Here is a 20,385-nt window from a genome sequence, read left to right on the forward strand (position 1 = left end):
GTGTGCCTGGAGGGGACACCTTTTCGGAGCATTCCTGGACTCAGGGTGGGAACCAGGGAAACTGGCCTCAATGCCAGCTTATTTTTAAACTTGCTTGGTAATCACTTAGGAATTGGCTCGTCTTTGTAGATCCCATCCCCCTTCTCTGGCCGGCACCCAGCTGTGGGTTCTCACTACGAAAGCCTGTCAGGCTATTAAAAATGGCTGCTGCTAAAAAACGTTTAAGAATTATGAAAAGAGGAAGCTCATGTTTAGATTTATTCCCCTCTACCCCCTCCCACTCACACCATAGACTGCATAGTTTCCCTTCAGAAAAGAAAACATTCTTAACCTCTGTTTAAATGTTTATCAGAAGTTGTCTGGACTCACAGAGTCTCTGAAGTCACATTCTTTATTAGTCACATCCTTCTTGGTGTGACCCTCGTATCAGACCAGCAGGAATGCTTGGACCTTGTGCAGAAAGCATTTGGTGCTGGAAGCACCCACTACCACCCAGGGGTTTTCACTTAGCCCAAACACAAGCAGACACTGAACAAAGAACCTCAGCTTCCTAATGGCAATAGGGCTTCAGTTTTGAATAGATATGAAAAAAAAAAATCCTCTTGGTTCCTAATCCTGTGAGGTTTTGACATTAAAATAAAACCTCAGCACGGGGACTGAAAAGGAGTGGGAAAAGGGGAGGTTCTAGGTCCTCGGCCCAAAATGAGAGGTGATTCAGAGTTTCTCCTTGCTCTGAAATACTCCTACCTTGGTGTGGGATGGCAAAACCCAGCGCTGAGAGATCAGTTTCTACTTCAAAAGTCCTGTAAGTCGTAGGTACCTAAGCGACCTTGTATTAGTGGGCGAAAGGCACCGGATGTAGAACCAAGCAGGTGCTGCTGGTGGGTGTCTGAGAGAAAGGCAGGACGAGGGCAGCAGAGGGTGCACTCAGCTGGCAGGGAAGGTAAGTGGGTTTTGGTACCAGTTCTCAACACAGGCAGGTTCTACATGCTACCTGGTCCTCAGTTTTTTCACCTCTGAGATGGGAAGGTTGAAGCAATGTTCCAGGACATTCTTTAGAGGCCGAGAATAATTTGATTCTTTGTTTCTAATCATTGAAGTGGAGAAAACAGGTGTAAGCTTCAGTCCAAAGGACAGCACTCACAATAAGGCCTTCCTGAGAGTAAACCTGAGTTTGCAAAGGATACTGTGAAATTTTCCACTCTAGACCAGTGTGGGTAGCAAACTGTGATTGGAGAGAACTCTCCTATCACTGGTGTCTTTGGAGCAGTCATGTTTGAAATCTAGACTGGGATGATATGGAGAAGAGAGCAGGGGATGGTTAATGGTGAACTGAAATATTACTTGATAATCATTCTGGATCTATGAGTCTACACTTTAAATCTATTAAATATTTTTGTAACTGAAAGAAGGGAGGGAAAATACCTCACAATTTTAGTGATTTTTATTATGCTACTTGGGGAATAACAATGCTGTAATGATACAGTATTTTAAAAAATATCTTGTTGGGGCGCCTGGGTGGCTCAGTCGTTAAGCGTCTGTCTTTGGCTCAGGGCGTGATCCCGGCATTATGGGATCGAGCCCCGCATCAGGCTCCTCCACTATGAGCCTGCTTCTTCCTCTCCCACTCCCCCTGCTTGTGTTCCCTCTCTCGCTGGCTGTCTCTATCTCTGTCAAATAAATAAATAAAATCTTTAAAAAAAATATTTTGTTGGTATTGGAAAAAAAAACACAAGTACATAATCGTCAACATCCATATATAATAAAAACTTTCAACAAAGTGGGTATACAGAGAATGTACTTCAACATAATAAGGGCCATGTACAACAAACCCACAGCTAAGATTGTGCTCAACAGTGAAAAGCTAAAAGTTTTTCCTCTAAGACCAGGAACAAGACAAGGATATCACTTTTACTCAACATAATATTGGAAGTCCTAGTGAGAGCAATTAAACAAGAAAAAGAAATAAAAGGCATCCAAATTGGAAAGGAAGAAGTAAAACTGCCATTATTTGCAGATGACATGAAATTATATATTGAAAAACCTAACAACTCTGTCAAAAATGTGTTAGAACTAATCAACAAATTCAGTAAATCTGCAGGACCCAAAAATCAGTACATAAAATTCTGTTATGTTTCTATACACTAGTAATAAACAGAGAAAATTAAGAAAACAATCCCATTTATAATTACATCAAAAAGAATAAAATACCTAGGAATAAATTTAAACAAGGAGGTGAAAACCCTGTACAAGGCAAACTAGAAGACATTGACGAGAGAAACTGAGGAAGATACACACACACACACACAAAATGGAAAGATATTCCATGCCCATGGATTGGAAGAATTAATATTGTTAAAATATCTATAACCACCCAAAGCAATCTACAGATTCAATGCAATCCCTATTGCATTGGCATTTTTCACAGAAAACAAAAACCTAAAATTTGTATGGAAACATAAAAGACCCCAAATAGTCAAAGCGATCTTGAGAAAGAACAAAGCTGGAGGCAACATGCTTCCTGATTTCAAACTATATTACAAAACAGTATGGTATTGGCATAAAAATGTCAGACACATAGATCAAAAGAACAAAATACTGAGCCCAGAAATAAACCCATGCTTATATTTATGACAAAGGTACCAAGAATACACACTGGGGAAAGGACAGTGTCTTCGATAAATGGTGCTGGGAAAATTGGACCACTAACTTGCACTACCCAGAAAATTCAACTTAAAATGGATTAAAGACTCAAATGTAAGACCTGAAACCACAAAACTTCTAGAATAAAACACAGATGATAAGCTCCTTGACATTGGTCTTGGCAATGATTTTTTGGATTTGATTCCAAAAGTGAAGGCAATAAAAGCAAAAATAAACAAATGGAACTATATCAAACTAAGAAGCTTCTGCACAGCAAAGGAAATCATCAACAAAATAAAGAGGCAACCAACCAAATGGTAGAAGATATCTGCAAATCATATATCTGATAAGAGGTTAATATTCAAAATATATAAAGAACTCTTACAACTCAATAGCAAAGAAACAATCTAATTAAAAAATGGGCAGAGGATCTACATAGACATTTTGGCAAAAAACGACACACAGATGGCCAACAGGTACATGAAAAGGTACTCAACATCATTAACATCAGGGAAATGCAAATCCAAACTACAATGAGGTATCACATCCGACAAGTCCAAATGGCTATTATCAAATAGACAAGGGGCACCAGCGTGGCTCAGTTGGTTGAGCCTCCAACTCTTGATTTTGGCTCAGGTCATGACCTTGGGGTTGTGAGACTGAGCTCCATGTTGGGCTCCATACTCAGTGGGGAGCCTGCTTGTGATTCTCTCCCTCTCCCTTTGCTCCTCCCCACCCCCTCAAAAAACAAAACAGAACAAAACACAAGACATGAGTGTTGGTGAAGATGCACTGGTGGGAATTTAAATTGTTGCAGCTACTATGGAAAACAGTATGGAGTTTCCTCAAAAAGTTAAAAACAGAACTACCACATGATCTAGCAATTCCACTTCTGGGTATTTATGTGAAGGTAACGAAAGCACTAACTCGAAAAGATATATGTGCCTCCAGGTTAACTGCAGCATTATATACAAGAGCCATGACATTGTGTCCACTGATGGATGAACGGATAAAGAATTTGTGGTTTAAAACAATGGAATATTACTCAGCCACAAAAAAGGAGGAAATCTTGCTATTTGCTACAACATAGATGGACCTTGAGGGCATTCTGCAAAGTGAAATAAGTCAAAGGCAAATATCTCATTTATATGTGAATCTAAAACAAAAAATGCAAAGAAAATAGATTGGTGGTTGCCAGAGGTGGGGGTAGGTGGTGAGTGAAATGGGTAAAGGTCAAAAGGTACACATTTCCAGTTAAAAAATAAATAAGTCAGAGGGATGTAATGTACAGCACAGTGACTATAGTTAATGATACCTTATTGTGGGGCGCCTGGGTGGCTCAGTTGGTTAAGTGACTGCCTTCGGCTCAGGCCATGATCCCAGAATCCCAGGATCAAGTCCTGTATCAGGCTCCCAGCTCAGCAGGGAGTCTGCTTCTCCCTCTCCTCCCCCCTGCTCATGTGCTCTCTCTCTCTCTCTCATTCTCTCTCTCAAATACATAAATAAAATCTTAAAAAAATAATACCTTATTGTATATTTGAAAATTGTTGAGGGTAGATCTTTTTAGAAGTTATCACAAGAAAAACACTATGTGTGGTGATGGATGTTAAGTAGACTTATTGTGATCTGTTTCACAATATGTACAAAAAACCAAATCATGTTGTACAGCTGAAACTAATATGACATAATATCAATTATGTCTCAGTTAAACAACAAGAAAGAGTAACAAGAAAAATATTATAAGTCTCACTGTGTAATATTATTAAACTATTATAAAAAACTATCAGGGTTGGAAGGAATCTTAGAGTCCTCTAGTCCAACCCTCAAAACCAGACACAAAAGTCTTCTCTCCAGCAGCTTATGGCTCTCTGCCTGAATATTTCTGGAGACCCTCACCCAAGGTTCTCGAATCCACTGTTGAATCACTGTTGTGGCAAAGCTCTTCCTTAGATGAACTAAAATCAGCCTTCCTGCAACTTCCACCACTGATTACAGTTTCACCCTTTAAAACATCATGGAGTAAGTTAAAAGGTTTTCCCACAGGATGTTAAAAAACAAAAGAAGTACATGCTCATTGTAACAATTCAAACATTATCGAGTATAATGTATGAATAGGCAGTAAATTGTCTACTTTAATTTCACAGTAATGCTAAGTCCCTAATAACCTATTTAGCAGTTTATATATCCATATATTTTTCTTTCTTTGGTTAAAAATTTCATATCTATTACCCAACAAATTGCTTTTTGTCATTGAACAATCAATATATCAAATTTGTTCTTGTAGGTCAATATGATATACAGAAATCAAATTCATTCTTTTCAACAGCTGCAAAATGTTCCATAACATGGGTAAACTTCTTTAAGAATATTCAAGATGTTTCCACTTTTTTCTATATAGGAAACAAACTATGATACAGTAAATACTCTTATACATGTCCTTAAGCATTAGTGCTTTTACGTCTATAAGATAGGTTCCCAGGAAATGTGCTTTCTGGGTCAAAGGGTATGAGAATGTGTCATTTTAATAGACACTCCTAGATTACTTTCAAAAAGGCTAGAAATTCTTGGACTTGAGATCATTTCCTCACACATTTCCCAGCAGTGGGAGTTAGGAATTTTCAGAAATTAGGCCAAGCTGAAGGGAGAAACACTGTCTGCCATGGCTGTTCTAACTGCATTTTCAACTACTTTTAGGCTGAGCAACTCTTCATGTGTTTATTGGTCATTTCCAGTTGCTTCTCCTTTTAATTCACTACCATTAACTTTTGCTTATTTGTCTATTGGGTTGTTTATTAATTTACATGAGCTCTTGTTTATTATAATATTTATCATACATTTTACAAATAATCTCTCAAGGTTATGGTCTCCCCCCGCCCCACCCCCCAGCCATTTATTTATGGTACTGGTTGCCATATAGCATGCAATATATGCCCTTTGTGAGCAGTGACACCGGCTGTTTAGGATACCACCGTATCTTCAGCACCAAGAACAGTGCCTGGTAAATAGTATGTTCTCAATAAAAAGAATGAATGAATGAATATAGAAGCCTAGAATTTTTATGTAAGCTAAGTCCATCAATCTTTTCCTTCACGGTTTCTGGGCCATCAGAATAGTTCTATTAGTTTTACTTTTTTTTGCAATTAATCCATCTTGAATTTGTTTTTAATGTGGTATGAAGCACACTAAAAAACTGTTTGACCCTGAACTTTGGCCACTACTTTGTATAAAAAGCATTACATGAAATGCAAATTTGGGGCACCTGGCTGGCTCAGTTAGTACAGCATGCAACTCTTGATCTTGGGGTTATGAGTTTGAGCCCTTTGTTTGGTGTAAAGATTACTTAAAACTGGGGAGCCTGGGTGGCGCAGTCATTAAGTGTCTGCCTTCGGCTCAGGGCGTGATCCCGGCGTTCTGGGATTGAGCCCCACATCAGGCTCCTATGCTGGGAGCCTGCTTCTTCCTCTCCCACTCCTCCTGCTTGTGTTCCCTCTCTCGCTGGCTGTCTCTGTCTGTCAAATAAGTAAATAAAATCTTAAAAAAAAAACCCAAAAAACTCCTTAAAAAAAGAAGATTACTTAAAACATATTTTTTAAAAAATGCAAATGCCCTTTAGATTTTAAGGTAATTCTATATTAAAATATAAACACATCCTACCATTCATTTTATGTGCTATTAAAATAAATTAACCAAAAAATAATGATAGAGTACGTTATTGACAGTTAATTTCGCTCAGAATTCTGTTTAATTTATGTAATTACTTTTGTCCTGATTATCAACCAACTCAAAAGCTGGATTATCAAGGTTTCCACTTACAAAAAATTTAAGTATGCTGCTTATCACATCTACTCTAAAAAAAAAAAACACTAAATTGTATGTAATTTTTAAAATAGCATATTCTGGATTCACAGAATAAATTACTCAAATTCCAGTATTTAAAAAAAACCTTTTAGCCAGAATTTATCTATTTTTTGTAAAATAAGAAAAATATAGACATGGGGTGGTATGCAATGAATCCAATATTATGCATAGCTGAACACTGAGGATAAATCACATTAATGTATAATGTTATAATTCTGAAATATGTTAGTTTAAAATTTTTCAAAGATTTCTTTAAGATACAAACACTTCTACCTCCTCCATGAAGCCTTCCTAGTTGAAAATGATGGCTTTTTTTCCTGGACTCTTCTACTAGTGATTCTTGTTTACACCACTCACAGGGCACTGCTCACAAAATAATTTTTTTTAAAAAAAATATTTTAATTTATTTGACAGAAAGAGAGAGAGAGCAAGCACAAGCAGGGGGAGCGACAGGCAGAAGGAGAAGCAGTCTCCCTGCTGAGCAAGGAGCCTGATGTGGGGCTTGCCCTGGGATCATGACCTGAGCCAAAGGCAGATGCTTAACTGACTGAGCCACCCAGGTACCCCTCACAAAATAGATCACAAGTAAACCTAAATTGCCTCCATTACTCAATGGTTATACTATTTTACCCTGGCATAAAGAGCTGCTGTCAAAGGTCTGATAATTTATTTTTTCCCCTTATAAGTCACTTTCCTTTTTTACTCAGATGTCTAAAGGATTTGTTTCTTTTAAAGTCCAGTAATGTTTCTAGAATGACTTGTTGTCTGCCATTCTACAACATTCTTAGGTAGGCTGTCTGCTCTTCCAAAATGTGGTTTAAATTTTTTTTGTATTTCAGGGAAGTTTTCTAGAATATAGCCTTAAGTATTTATCTGTTCTCCTGCTTCAGTTTTTTCAGTGACTTCTATTATCTGTATGCTAGACCTGCTTTACGTATTTTCAAGTTATTTTTATCTCTTCATTCCTTTAAAAAAAAATGTTCTTGTTTTGGGGCACCTGGGTGGCTCAGTCAGAGCGTCAGATTCTTGATTTCGGCTCAGGTCATGATCTCAGGATTGTGAGGTCGGAATCCCACATCGAGGGAGCCTGCTTAAGATTCTCCCCCCTAAAAAATTCCTTCTTTTGACCTTTCTATTTCTTTCAAGGAATTTTTTGTTGTGTTTTATTTGCTGTTGAGTTTCTTTTGCTTTTGTTTCTAATTCTGAAGTAATTGCTTTTTATTTGTAATTAGAACTATTCACCTCTTTTTTGAGTTCTTCTAAGTCGGATTTCTATTGTTATTTAATACCTTTTATTTTTTTTTAAATAGGTCTCTGAGCTCATTTTGAATAGCAGGTAATAGTTTTATCTGTTTTGAGCACATGCCTTTTGGGGATGGTTTCATTAACTGCAGGAATATTATTCTCTCTTCTGTCCTTATAGGTGATTTCTTCTAGTATGGCATTAACCTTAATCCTTTTCTGCTTATTTTCATGTAAAATTGGTTTTCCTGAACTTTTAGAAGGAGGTACTCCAAGATACCTTCTTCTAACTTCAAGAAGTCCATTTTGTGCTATTTTCACTTAGTGTTAAAAATATGGTGACTGGCTTTGTGTGACTTCCTTGCTGTTTCCTTCCCCAGCAATTTTTCTTTTTTTTTTTTTAACTGGAAGAATTTTATTTTTATGTAACTGGTGCTGAGTTGCTCCCTGGGTGAATTGCTTGACAAGATATCCAGTTACTTCTTGAGACTTATTCAACTTAGACAATAAAATTATGTCATAAGCTTAAATGATGATCTTTATACTATAGTATAAGAAACTTAAAGACAGAAATCATACCTTATTCATCTCTATCCCACCACAATTCACTGATGACTGATATATTAGGTAGTCAGTAATACTTATTTAAATTAATACTATGGCAGTAGAGCATGTACCTGTTTTATCCAAGAGAATTAAGGGTATTCTGAAAAGACGCTCACACACAACTGCATAGGTCCCCCCTTGAAGACTCATTCTGCATGTCTGATAACATGTCTACCAAATGCACTTAACAGGAGAATTCCACAGACGGAGTGTGACCACCATATTTGAGGACACAACGTAATTGGGCATGAGAGCAAATAGTTGCAATAACTGTTGATCATTTACCCAACAGGCAGGCCCCTTCTTCCGTAATGGCAACCAGACCGCGTTTGGGTCTTTAGGCTCTCACGTGCTACGAGAAGGTTCATTCTCAAGGGGTGGATTATGACTGGGTGTCAGCCCATCATGTCTCATTCGCCTTGACAGTTACTGGTTCAGGCCTGGGGGTATGACCCAATTCTGGCTGATGAGACCTACAGATTAAATCTACGGGAGCACTTCCTAGAGAAGTTTTCTCTCATAATGATGATGTGGAATGCAGGAGAAGACATGACCGTCTTCTTTGTCTCTGGCTGTTGCTGAGTGGTCCTGCAGTCACAAGGAGCTAAATCCCCCCTCACTTTTACCTGGCCTCCTCTTTCCTTCATCTCTGTTGTCTCTTTCCTGCCCAATTCTGATCCTACTCCTACCAGTTGCTCCTTAGTGGGGGACCCTGTCTTGGAAGGGAGCCTGGGCTGGTCAGTTTTGAGGGCTCATGGGGTCTGTACTACTCCATCTCCTTCTAGGAGTCCCTTGCACTCACCCACTAATGGACTTGAGGCACCACACTTTTCAGTGAGTACTTGCTGGTGGTGTTGGGATTTGCCTATAATCAAGTCTGTCCATCACCTCATGACTTCCCTCTGCTTCTTCACACAAAGCTATCGACATCATGCAGATCTTGTGGCGTAAGTGATTTAACATACTTGTATTTTGAGATTCTTTTTAGGGGGTAGCTTGTCACCTCTGTGTGGTAAATGTTGTCCATGGGGTTTTGGTTTTGGTGTCTAGTTGCTTTATTTTACTATTAAAAAATTAAAATTTACCGTAAAAGTTACCATCTTAACTATTTTTAAGTGTATAGTTCAATAGTGCTGACTACATTCACATTGTGGACCAATCTCTAGAACTTTTTCCACCTTTCAAAACTAAAACTCACTACCCATTAAACCACTCCCACCATCCCTCCCTTCCCAGCCTCTGGCAACCACCCTTGTTTGGCTCTGTTTTTAGGAGGAGATTGAATTCAGGGGACCAACAAAGTCTGCTACCACAGCCCCATTACTACACTGGAACTGGAGACGGGACTCTGTTTTATGGCCACAGCACCAACACAGAACCCAACACAGAGAAAACACATATTCAACCAGTAAACGAGTCACTCTTCATTCCTGCATCTTCTGGCAGGGTGATAGGATGCACTCTCGTACTCATTAAAGTGATTGATGGTTAACATAAAAGTTGCCATCGTTACCTGGACTACTACCTTTCCAGGTCAACATGCAACATGAGCTTCTGGAAAGAACACGGCCAACTCTTGATTACCCGACTAATGAAGGGCAGGAGAGGAACAGACTATCTCAAATTGATGCTGATTTTAAAGTACTTTATATTTTCTTGGTATGAATTTGTTGTGGCAGATTCCCTTACTAATTATGCTTGGTTCAGGCTAACACTATAGCATTCGTGGTCCCTGGGCACTACTTGCTGGTAGTGATTTGAAGGGAAGAAGGTGGTGCAGGCATACATGGGGCAATCTATTAAGAAGTAAACATCTGACATAGATGTACACAATAGAGTTAACTAAGTGGGCATATTTGAGAGCTGTTGCTGTAACAATTGGTAAAACCAAAAGGAATAAAATCTTGCATTCGCATCAAGCTTTACCATTACAAAGGGCTTTCAAACCCACTTCCTTGCTTATGTCCTACAACCCTACCCCTTTCTTCTTTTTTTAAAAAGGTTTATTTATTTAAGAGAGAGCATGAACAGGAGGGGCAGAGGAAGAGGGAAACTCAAGCTGACTCCATGCTCAGTGTGGAGCCCGAGGTGGGCTTGATCTCACAACACTGAGATCACAACCTGAGCCAAAACCAAGAGTTGGATGCTTAAGCAACTGTGCCACCCAGATGCCCCAAACTTACCCTTTTAATACAGGCCCTGCTAGCACCACTTTACAGGTAAGGAAATGGAGGGGCCCGAGAGACTTTGCAGTGTGCCTGTACGACACATTTAGTCAATGTGTAATCTGGACTCTCTTCTAAGCTTAGTGGTTTTTATGACACTATCGTTACACGTGAAGAGCCTGGGGACACACACTACTCACATCCCATATCGGAAGAAGGCAGGGTATTAATTACACATATATAAAAACAGAGAGGTTCTGGACTAGTCTGGGCAAGAATAACCCTAATTTTCTCCCCGCAATCCCTAAAACCACTCCTACCACTCAGTTTCTGCCTCCATCTTCAATCACCACATCTCTACAAAAAGAGGGAAGAACAAGGATAAAAGTACCAAGGTATGACGTTTTAGGGCAGTTCCAGAAGCATCAGCACTACCACTAATTATGAGGGCAGCGCCCAGCCCTTGAGTCCCTCCTGTGTGCCAGGCACCTCATCTCACAAGCCCTGCGGGGTAGGCAGTACCACCCCCACTTTACAGAGAGCTGCTCTGAATTCGGTTGTGTCAAGTAACTTCCCCGAATCATGCATTTAGTAACTAACCTCTGTAATAATTCATCATACCTAGACCTGTGGATGAACTGAAGTTTGATTTTCATAAATTGCACGAAGTATGCTTGTTTTGTAAGCATTTTCATAGCACATATCTGCATACAAACAATTTTTAAAAACTTTTCCTTTTGTTTACCTGCAAAGTATCCCTTCCCACATAATAAAAGCAAATTAGGCAGGAATCCTCAAATCTGTTAGCCATCCCTTCTATAAAGGAAACAATTAAGGAGTGAAATGTCATTTCTTTCATAATGGTCTCTGTGAAGATCTTTGGCACCTTTTCGATAGAATCTCTTCCCACTTAATTTTGGGAATGACATATTTTGCTATAAATTAGCTTGTCTCATTTTTTTTTCCAGACATCTATTTTATCATCTGGTTTTCAAAAGTGACTGGTTACTGTTCAGTGAAGTCTGACGGGGTCTATGGGCCCAAAACACTAAACTTCCAGCCATCCTCTGCATTTGCCTTAACACCGGTTTCTGCAGAGAGAAACTGCTGCCCCGCTCTGGCAGACACGGAAGGGCTGACTCTGCCCCAATCTCCACCTTCCTCCTTCTCAGTCCTTCCTGCTGCTAGGGTAGCCAACTGATCCATTTTTGGCCAATGAGAATAGGCAGACACTCGCTGAGACGAGAGCTTCTGGGAAACTTTTGCTCACCGGATAAAACGGGACATACAACTGGCATTGCTCTTTTCCCTGGTCCTATTCACCACCCCGAATTAAGAATCAATGGCCGGAAGCACAGCAGCCTTCTCGACACTATTAAACATGAAGACGAAAGCCAGCACAAGGCAAAGGATGGTGGAGCAGAAAGAAGCTGGGTCCTCAGGGGCATTGCTGAGCAGTTAAACCCACACCAGCAGCAGTCTACCCCTGGACTCCTTACCGTGCAAGCAAACAAACCCCATGTTGGACGAGCCACTGCAGTCAGGTTTTCTGTCACCTGCAGCTGAACACATTCCTTACTGAGACACTAGCTGTTGCTCTCTTCCGGTGATCGTTCTGGTCTTCCCCCTCCCCAAATCCAACCATCCCCTTATATGTTGAAGGAACGGGTACAGAACAGCACCTCAGCAGGCACAGACTTACATAACCTACAAGTAATTACAAACGAAAAAATAATACAAACCACACACAAACCAAATTACATGACTGATTCAGGAAATTGCTGAGAACTATTTCTTCACCTCTTTGACTAAGAACTTCTTGAGTTGGAGATGAATGTCATACTCCCATGAGAAACCTATTTCCTACTTTCTTTGGCAGTGTTCAAAGTTAGGCCTTTCAGTTGTTATCATACACCCTGTTGGTTTCAAGACTTCTGAGTGGAATTCCACAGAGATCACTCACACACACACACACACACACACACACACACACACACACCATAAATCTCCCAGGACTCAATTTTATTCAAATTGACTGAAAACTTAATTTGTCCTTCACAAAGTTCTTCTGCTTTTTAATTTATATTTTAAAAATTTAAAAATTTTAATTTATTTTACAGAGAGAGTGTGCATGTGTGCACATGGAGGGGGGGAGGAGGGGCAGAGGGAGAGGGAGAGAAGCAGACTTCCCACTGAACACGGAGCCCCACTCAGGGCTTGATCTCATGACCCTGAGATCACGACCTGAGCCACAATTAAGAATCAGACGCTTAACCAACTGAGCTACCCAGGTGCCCCAAGTTCTTCTGCTTTTTAGTGATAATTTTTAGAAAATACATGTGAAAGCGGTGATTTACCTGATTACCCTTCAAAAATTTTGCATTTTCCTCAGACAACTGAATGACACACTGGCGACTGAGCAAAGCCAACAACGCCGGCAGTGTGCAGAAGCTGGAGCCGGACTACTTGTAATGAACCAAGGTAATCACGGGCGCTTCGGGAGTAATTTTATCATGCCATACTAGGTAAGGGCCACTGCCAAAACCTTGACTTCGAGTTATTTTAACTTACTAAAACAACAGCTGTAGGTTTCTGGATATTTTTCTTCAAAAAGACACAGATGGTTGAACAAAACCAAGCACAGCACAAGCGCACGCATTTCCGTACCCTGGTGATAATGAGTCACTGGAGGTTGTGGCCACGTGGCATCAATACAGGAGATTGCAGTTTAGGAAAGGAAACCGAAATCCACAGGTTAGGAACCAGAATGAAGCATCTCTTGTGTTTAACTGGTCCTGAGACTCCATTTTAGCTTCCCGTGGCTTTAAATGTGGGTACACGTGTGCGCCCACGTACACACCTGCCTACGCAACACCCTCGCTCCAGCTTCCAGCGATCCCATTAACCAGGGCTCTGCTTGGGCACTCGGACACACTGAGCCCTGGTTGTCTCATATATGACGTGAGGATAATACACCACAGGGATCCTGTGAGGATCAAAAACATGACATAGGTGCATATGTAACAATTCTCATAAACTGGGCTATTCTCTGTTGATTTAGGATATAGTTCTATTCCTAACGCCTGGTCAAATATGGGAAAAATTTCTGCTGAAACAATCACATGCAGCTTCTCCATTTTATAAATCTATCCTCAGCACTCTGTAGTTCCTACCATATTCGCAGGAGCAACTGCCTTACGGAGAGGACTACTGTCGCTGAATTGCTGGAGACGAACGATTTGAGGAAAAGGAGACAGGCTGTGCCAATCTCTAAGGACCCGAGGAGAGCTGCAAGGACACGTGCAGTAAAATGTAGTAAGCAGATTCTTTTCCAGTTGTCATAGGTGGAACGGGCCACAGGCTGTCCCTGAGAGCTGGAGTGTAACAGTACATCTCACAAAAGCGAGACGGAAGAGGTGGCTGAGCCCTGGGCCCACTATTATGGGCAGAACCCGTATTTAACGAGATGCTGAGAATCGACAGTGTGTTTGACTGTGGTCAGATAGAGTTATAAAGGCTCTTATTTTTCTTCTGTGAAAAAACACGAAAGAAATACCTCCAAAGGTCACAAAGTGCTGACCATTTAGATCTCAAGCAGGTGGCTGCCATTACAACAGACATTATCAGGCTACTCTAGGAAAGAGGCGCATGCTTTTAATGAATCCTAATTCACTGATGTACAAAGGCATATTCTCTCCAGCTCCCTATTATTTTGAAATGTATGACTGACCAAACTGGACTTTAACAAAAGCAAGGCATTGCAGCAAACTCCTGATGGAGGAGTTCCAGCTGATCTCTATCTACTCCCAGTGCACGGCAAGCCTGGTGACGGGGAGGGCTCCTGGGTGCTGGCAGTCACTGCACATTTTATCAACAGGAACTGGGGTGAAGGTACTACTCTCATCAGTTTCTAGGCCATTGGAGAGGGACAGTCACAGTATAATCCAAGTCTGAAGATAATTCAAAAGTAATTTCAACTGCATATTGGAATGCTTTACTTTTGGCCTTTTGTTTTTTGGAGAAAATGTCTAATTGAGAAGAGGCTAATTTTTTTTTTTAAAGATTTTGTTTATTTGAGAGAGAGCAAGCACGAGTGGGGGGTAGAGGGAGAAGCAGGCTCCCCGATGAACTGAGAGCCTGATGTGGGGCTCGATCCCAGGACCCTGGGATCATGCCCTGAGAGGAAGGCAGACACTTAACCAACTGAGCCACCAGGTGCCCCAAGAAGAGGCTAATTTTTAAAATGGAATCACCAATGTCAATACGTATTAAAAATTTTTTTTTTGAAATGTCCATACCTTTGAATCAGTAACTCCAATGTGAGGGTCTAAAGGCATAATGCAGAAGAAAGAAGACCTTTATGTCCAAAGATGTGAATTTTAAGGTTATTTGTGACAGAGGAAAGCTGGAGTAAATTAGGATTCACTCAAATGATCATGTAGCATTATAAAATTTGTATTTTAAACACATGGAGAATAGTTGTAAATGAAAAGATATAAAAAACATGAATGACACTATTTAAATAATTATATAATAAATGCTGAGAAAAACACTAGAATGAAATACAATAAAATATGGAATGGGTACAATAAAAAAACTAACAAGGATGGTCTTTGATTTCAATGAATTCTACTAGTTTCCATAATGTTTGTGTTTTTCTTCAGTAACAAAAAAAATCTTAATTGAAAACAAAATTAAATGAGCTCGCATTCCCAGAACACACATAAACTGCACACCAGCTGAAGTGAATTAACAAGGATAAGTAAAGTCTAGAATTTAAAACCCACTGTGGTTTGTCCAAAAAGCTAAACATCTGACAATGGGTCACTAACCGCAAAATAGTATCCTCATGATCTCGGGTCACTTGCACCTATTTAAAATTTTGCTTTTATACACTTGGCAGGGAACTAGGTAGAACAAAGAGAATTTACTACTTTTTTCATAGTGTTTACCAAGGTAAACACAATCTTTGAGATTGTTTTGGATCAATAGTCTATCCTTAGTTCAATTCTGTGCAAACAAAAATAAAATGCATTTGTTTCCACTCCAGAATGTCACTTTGGGCAAAGTAATAACTAAGTCACTTGTATACTACACATCTAGCCATAGTTATATTATTTCTAAGCTCATGAAGTCTGTGATTAAATTATGTATTCATAGACTACAAATGTAAATGTACCTTTGTTCATTTTTTTCCCTTTTAGTAGAAATTGCATTGAAAATAAAGCCTTCTAATGATTAAAAATAAAGAGTCGAGGGGGAGGTTGTTCTTCAGTGCTACACACTTGTACTGGCCTGACTCACAAGGGGCTCTTTCATGTTAGTCTCACTGCCTCTTCTGCCTTCCTGTACTTCACAAACCATCACACCACGGGTCTGCAGGCTCCTCACAGATGGGGCACGATCCTTCTCATCACTGCAAATTTCCTTATTACGGCACCTAGCACAGCTTTTACAAAAAGGTACTTGACATGATTCATAGGGAATCATTAGAATTTTCTAATAACTTCTAATGACAGTGATGATCCAGGTAACCTTTGTTTCCTGAGCGAAGTGATGGGTGAACCCAGAGGAGCCAGGACAGAGCCTAATTGCTGAGTGTAAATCTAGACAGAGAGGAGGGCTGGTTTCGGAGAAGGTGAAGAATGGTGCCTGCCAGCCTGGCTCTGTGTGAGGGAAAAGCCACATAGAAGACTCTAGTTGGTGGGAAGGCTGGAGAGAGAAATGGGAAGGACCCTCCTGCCGTCCCTATAAAAACTCAATAAAATCTATCCTTCTAACACCCGTGGAATAGGAACCCTGCTTGCAGAGGAGTGCAGGGCAAAAACAGAAGCTTGTCACAGGGACAGCTGACATAGGGATAGGATATGTGTTTGTTAAATTGGATCCAGAGTCCAACAATTATCTCCTAAGTACCTGCTCTGTGCCCTGAACTATGCTAGCTTTGGGGTACACCAAGGAAGCACAGCCCAAAATGTGCTCTGCCCTCAGAACCCCTGCAGTTCCCTAATGCTTGTCACTGGTCTACTTCCAACCGCTGATCCTTATTACTCATGGATTCTGTATCAGTGGAGCCAGCCACTCACTAAAATTTGTAACCCCCAAATCAAATGTTCTTGTACATGCAGAGTGGGGGGAAAAATGAGGTCCCAGCTGAGGTCAAACAAGGCCAAACTGCCTTGTTTCAGCTCTCCTACTATAAACAAGAATCCCCTTTTGCAGTGGGTTATTGCCACTTTTATTTATTTTTGCATTTTCGTTTCCTGCTGGTGATTTCACTGTTTAAAATGGTCCCCAAGTGTAGTGCTGAAGTGCTCTCTAGTCTTCCAAGCAAAAAAGGCTGTGTGTCTTATGGGGAAAATGTGTTATATAAGCTTCCTCCAGGCAGGAGTTACAGGTTGTTGGCTGTGAGCTCAATGTGAACAAGTCAACAATATATGTTAAGTTGTCTTTAAGCAAAAACACACATAAAACAGAGTTATGTACTGACTGGTTGACAGACACGTGAGCAGGGACCTAACTATGTTGCCCCTCAGAGCAATGGTTCAGCGCTCACTAACTCAGGGTTTGCAGTACCACGAATAATGAGAATGAGGTGAATCTGCATCTTCCTCTACTGTTGTTTAACTGAGGGGGGACACAGACCAGAAGTCATCTTCATGAAGGGCCAATTGTGGACCAAACACGGGGCTAGACATTTAAAATACATTCACTCACGTAATTCTCACAACCAACTTGTGAGGTAGGTAGCAGCTTCATTTGACAGATGAGAAAAACTGATGCTCAGAGAGGTTAAGTCAATTTTCCCAAGTCACACAGCAGGTGGTAGAATACTGTCTCCTACCGCTGCCTGGGAGATGACTGGGGGAGAGGATAAAATTGAACAGAACATTTACTCTCAGTCTCCGTTGTTGTGATGGTAGGATGTGAGTGTACGGGGCAATTTGAGAAGATGACAATTAGGACAATCTCAGCCAAGTGACGAAAGATTCTCTACAGGCTGGGGGCCCTATAAGCTGGACACTGACCTCTCCCTATTGGAGATCCCGATGTGGTGAGTGACCGGGAAAGGGTGGGCTTCCACCAGTGTGAAGGTTCCCCTTCCCCGCAGGGCACATTATAATCCACTCTTAATTATTCAATCATTTACTCAACATGTATTGAATACCTACTATCTTACCCCAAGTTTAGACACTGGGATTCAAAAGTGAACAAAACAGAAAGCACTAGGCTCAGGGAACTTACGTGCTAGTGACAGGATTGAAAGATTGAGTTGTGTGGCTTTAGGTTAGTACTTTTCCTAAAGTATTGTGGTATTCCAACTTCCATGAATACCAACAAATACTGATGTAGAAATATTTCCATTCTGTCTGACTCCGATAACAGCACTGAAACCGCCAAGGAGATAAGCGGCAGCCAAACCTGCCTGTTGCTCGCATGGGACGGAGTGCTCCGTTTTCTAGGGCTCCCCCTTCCCACGGTGAACTAGATACTCTGAAAAGTTGCCCTGCTGTGAGACATTACCTGCTGGACAAATGGAGCAAAAACTGGCCCATCATTATTAGAGTTAGCCTAAGGAAATGGTGCACCCCCAAAGTCGCTTGAAGTCTTTTTAGAACAATAGTTCTGCACTTGGCCTGCACATTAAATCACCTCGGAGCTTGTAAAAGTCCTGCTGCCCAGGTCATGAGCAAACCAATTAAATCAGAATCTTGCAGGAGAACTCGGGCATCAGAATTTTATAAAACTCCCCGGGAGATTCTGATGTCCAGCCAAGGTGAAGAACCACTGCTTTAGAATGCGACAGAGCACACGGTGTGCAGGCAGAGTTGGTTGTTCCAGGGTACTGTCAATTTCACCCAAAACTGCGGAAGCTGGTGGAGCTGAAAAGTTACCTAGCTTCTTAAACTTCCTCTCCATTCCCTCCTTTCTTCTGCTCTCCTCCCTGTGCTGGGAGGTGGATGGCACCACTTTTCAAGTAGATGCAAAGAACCAACCTAAGTGGATACCTTCCTGAGTCTACAGATGTCTGTTTATAGTTAAATGTTTTGATTTTGTAAATGAATTCCTGCTAAGCTGAGACTACATGTGAAAGCCAAAGAGAAGATATATGAACTGCAAGCAAAGGGCTTTATTATTTTCAACAATAAGTCTCTAGGAGTCAAGGATAATACCCAATATGTACCTAATAAATACTAATACTCTTTGCCAATTCTGATGTGGGTTCATATTCTTCTTTGGAGCCAATATCTGATTTTTTGTTTTTGTTTTTAAATGAACCAACCAACAAACCTGTAAAACCTTTCCTATATATGCAGGGAATGAACAGACCAAGAATTACTTAATTTGAGTGTCCTCTGGGCGCCTGGGTGGCTCAGCTGGTTAAGTGTCTGCCTTCGGCTCAGGCCATGATCTCAGGGTCCTGGCATTGAGCCCCATGTCGGGCTCCCTGCTCAGCAGGGAATCTACTTCTCCCTCTTCCCGCTCTTGCTCGCGCACGCTCTCTCTCTCTCTCTCTCTCTCTCAAATAAATAATAAATAAAATCTTAAAAAAATTTATTTTAGTGTCCTTTGAATCTAAATTATCCTCTATACCTGAAAGGTGCTATTAGAAAAAAACCCTGGTACATGAAGATGGAAATCTCCATGCTGTAAAGCAAAGTGAACCCTCTGGCCAGTATCCCAGGGGTTTCCCACGTAACTGCCTTTGGCTCTGGGATCTCTCAGAGATAGAGCAGGACTCCCTGTCCTGAAATCCTTGAAGAGCAAGAACAAGAACTAGATGAAAGTTTTCAGGGATTTGTTTGTAGGAACAGCACCCTGACATTTGTTTGCATAGATCTAAACACAGGTTTCAGATCTAACCTGGAGATACATAGGGCAGTATTACATTTGAATTGGTCAAAGTAAGACATGTCAGGGGCCTGGGTCGCTCAGTTGGTTGAGCATCTGACTCTCGATTTCGGTCATGATCTCAGGGTTGTAAGATGGAGCCCAAGTTGGGATCTGCATTGGACGCGGAGCCTGCTTAAGATTCTTTCTCTCCCTCCCTCCCACCCCCCAAAGACATCAACATGTCAGAGTCAAGGTGCTTATGAACTAACTCATATCAGGGTTTATAATGCTAGTAACAGTAAAAACTGAAATGAAACAGCATTTACTGAGACTTTTCCATGCGCCAGGTACCAATGCTTTTCATGTATTAGCTCACTTAAGCTCCCAACAATCCTAAGCGGCAGACTTTAATATTGTACCTGCTTTGCAATCAAGAAAAGTATGAATCAAGGAGGTTAGGGTCACACCAGTAGGTAAGTGGCAAAGGGAGATTTGACTCACGTGGTCTAGCTCCGAAGTTCACATCCTTAACCATTCTCTGCTGTATTTCCTCACTTGTATCAGTCAGATTTTGGCTGCTGGGGGACCCAGAAGTCATAAGAATTGAAGACAATTGGTAGGGTCAGGCCTGGGGTCGGCCTTGGAGACCTATCAAGCCCATGGTCACCAGTGGGTTATGGCTATCTCCCCTACCTTCTGGACTGGACCTGGGGGGGGGCACTGGATCTGGGGTGATGCATGGAATAAATCAGGATCCTAAAGCATCTGAAAAAAGCTTCATCCCAAAGAAGCATAAAGAAAAGAAGGACAACCATCTCCCGGACCTTTCAGAGGTGGCATGCCAACTTTTTGCTTATTCGCCCTCTACAGGGGAATGCCAGGTGTGGCTCAGGATTCTGGGGATGGAACTGGGGGCCCAGGAGGAGCAGAGTTCACCATTTATAAAGTTGCTGGCCAAGCTCTGTGACTAACAAAGGGTTGGGGTTGCAGAGAGAAAACCAGATTTCTTTGTGCTCAGGCAGGAGAAAAGGGCAGC

At 41.0% G+C, this 20,385-nt stretch overlaps 1 protein-coding gene and 1 long non-coding RNA gene across 2 annotated transcripts in view; both read right to left on the minus strand.

Moving 5' to 3' along the window:
• IGFBP7 (insulin like growth factor binding protein 7) overlaps window positions 1-20,385 on the minus strand; it is a 69,601-nt gene that overhangs the window by 38,707 nt on the left and 10,509 nt on the right. The gene's annotated exons all lie outside the window — the stretch shown is intronic.
• The window catches only part of LOC130543254 (uncharacterized), a 37,880-nt gene that overhangs the window by 16,386 nt on the left and 1,109 nt on the right, over window positions 1-20,385 (minus strand). Inside the window, exon 2 of the long non-coding RNA XR_008958465.1 lies at window positions 1-19,927. This exon is cut by the window's left edge and continues 16,386 nt beyond it. This is a non-coding gene — a long non-coding RNA (uncharacterized LOC130543254). The remainder of the gene's footprint in view (window positions 19,928-20,385) is intronic.

The sequence above is a fragment of the Ursus arctos genome, unplaced genomic scaffold, assembly GCF_023065955.2.
Source record: "Ursus arctos isolate Adak ecotype North America unplaced genomic scaffold, UrsArc2.0 scaffold_9, whole genome shotgun sequence".
In the NCBI taxonomy this organism is placed as follows: domain Eukaryota; kingdom Metazoa; phylum Chordata; class Mammalia; order Carnivora; family Ursidae; genus Ursus; species Ursus arctos.